At 33.0% G+C, this 2742-nt stretch overlaps 1 long non-coding RNA gene across 2 annotated transcripts in view; it reads right to left on the reverse strand.

Annotated features, from left to right (window-relative positions):
- The window catches only part of LOC143223697 (uncharacterized), a 58447-nt gene that overhangs the window by 11700 nt on the left and 44005 nt on the right, over nt 1-2742 (reverse strand). The window lies entirely within an intron of this gene.

The raw sequence follows: 2742 nt of genomic DNA on the forward strand, positions 1-2742 counted from the left end.
TGTATGGTTTTTATACTAGCGCCCTCTTTGACCAATCTATTTTTTATCATGATCTCATTGTCCCCTAAACGGAAATTTTGATAATTAGATTGATGAGTCTGGTATGGTTTTTACACTAGTGCCCTCTTTGGCCAATCTATTTTTTGTTATTATGATCTCATTTTCCCCTAAACGGAAATTTTTATAATTAGATTGATGAGTCTGGTATGGTTTTTACACTAGCGCCCTCTTTGGCCAATCTATTTTTTGTTATTATGATCTCATTTTCCCGTAAACGGAAATTTTTATAATTAGATTGATCGTCTGATATGGTTTTTACACTAGCGCCCTCTTTGGCCAATCTATGTTTTGTTATCATGAAAAATAATGGTTGAAAAAGTTCCACAATAGATTTTAAACTGCATCACTTCTGCATGTATGTTGATAACACATTTACCCATTTTTAAAGTGGTTCTAAGTTTATTGAGTACTTGAACAATATAGATAACAATATGACATTTACTGTAAAACATCAGCAAATCACAAACCTTCTGTTTTTCGCACTTTAATTAATAATAAGAATAGTCATTTCCAAAGTAACGTGTACCATAAAAAGCAACAAAACATTTTATTTGGTTCAACTTTCTTCCGTCATGAATAATATAAATTATAAATCATATGAAATATCTACCGTTTATGGACATTTGCGAAAAGAGTTCAATAATATTAAAGAATTTTCATGTAAACATTTTTCTCTAGTTGAAATCATTGATATAATACTTAGTGATTGTTTTAAAGTTATTGTAAACCACGTATGTTTGATGTTCAGAAATATCCTGCTGTTATTACCTTGCCATACACCGATAAACGTTAATTAATTTTTAAAATACTTCGAAGGGTAGTTCTAAAATACAACTCAAACTTAATGAAATTTATTTCTTGTCTTACAACTTGTTTTAGATTTAAGAACCACATTTCTTACTTAAAGTAGTTAAATGCGATATATAGATTTATCATTTCTTGCTTACAGTGGGTCTATGTTGGGTCAACTAGTGTGAATTTTAGATCCCCTGCTAAATCGAGGGAACATGAACATGACCGAAGTGAACGTGATGTAGTCGTTCAGTTTAACCAACTTTGATCCCAGCATGAGCCAGTGATAAACAGAACTTACTCGTTCATAACTTGAGGCTGGAAACTAATCAACTAATAAGTTACTTCTAATTTTATAGCGTGTTTTTCAAAACTCATAGCATTAAAAGACGTATGACAAAGAATTGTTAAGTGAAAGAGTCGGTCCTGACTTAGGATATCACAAGAGTGGATGTTTAAAAAGGACTAATAACTTTATAGATTTATCAGTAAGTCCTGACTTAGGATATCACAAGAGTGGATGTTTAAAAGGACTAATAACTTTAGGACTAATAACTTTATAGATTTACCAGTAAGTCCTGACTTAGGAATTACCAGTAAGTCCTGACTTAGGATATCACAAGAGTGGATGTTTAAAAAGGACTAATAACTTTATAGATTTACCAGTAAGTCCTGACTGAGGATATCACAAGAGCGATGTACAAAAAGGACTAATAACTTTATTGATTTACCAGTAAGTCCTGACTTAGGATATCACAAGAGCGATGTTCAAAAAGGACTAATAACTTTATTGATTTACCAGTAAGTCCTGACTTAGGATATCACAAGAGCGATGTTTAAAAAGGACTAATAACTTTATAGATTTACCAGTAAGTCCTGACTTAGGATATCACAAGAGCGATGTTTAGAAAGGACTAATAACTTTATAGATTTACCACAATTAAAGTTTAAGAACTAAGGTAGGTATTGGCTTGTGATATCATAGATTGGTTTGAATTTTGTGCAAAGCTCCTCGAGGGCTATCTGCTCTTGCCGTCCCTAATTTAGCAGTACAAGACTAGAGGGAAGACAGCTAGTCATCACTACCCACCGCCAACTCTTGGGCTACTCTTTTACCAACGAATAGTGGGATTGACTGTTCAATTATAACGCTCCCACGGCTGAAAGGTCGAACATGTTTGGTGTGACGGGGATTCGAACCCGCGACCCTCGGATTACGAGTCGAGTGCTTTAACCACCTGGCGATGCCGGGCCACTATTGTAGAAATGACTCAATGTTTCAGAGACAAAATGAGTCACTTTACATTATGTATTATCACAAACAAAGTAAAAGAGTCGGTCCTGACTTGGAATATCAGAATACTAACTCGATATTTAAAGGATTAAGAATTCTGAAAGATACAGATGATTTGATTAGAAAATAAAGGTTCTAAAAATGAGTAAAGTTATAAAAAAATGGATATATTTTTTTAAACTTAATATTTCTGGTGAATTCTATGTTTAGTCTCGCTCAATCAAATGTAATGAATTCTAACCACTCTTATCCATGTATCTGCACGTTCCGAGAAGAATGATAATTTGAAACATTGAAAATTAGTTGTTTCAAGCCTCAGCTAAGGATAAATAAGAGAAAGCCGAGTTCAAGTGTTACTACCACGTTTTGACTGTACAGCTGTATTATGATACTTCTGATGTCAAAGCACATGAGGGTATGTTTTATTAAAAAAATATTATTTTATCTTTGTTCTTTAGTTCTTCTAAATTATCTGGGGAAGATTATTCAAAGTCTAGTCCTCCTTAATTATACACTGTCATAAATGTTGTAGACCTATGTTATAAATGACATTCAAACCTCTTTAACAACCTAGGACTAATTTAAAACCAACTTAC

This window comes from Tachypleus tridentatus, chromosome 8 (assembly GCF_004210375.1).
Source record: "Tachypleus tridentatus isolate NWPU-2018 chromosome 8, ASM421037v1, whole genome shotgun sequence".
NCBI lineage: Eukaryota > Metazoa > Arthropoda > Merostomata > Xiphosura > Limulidae > Tachypleus > Tachypleus tridentatus.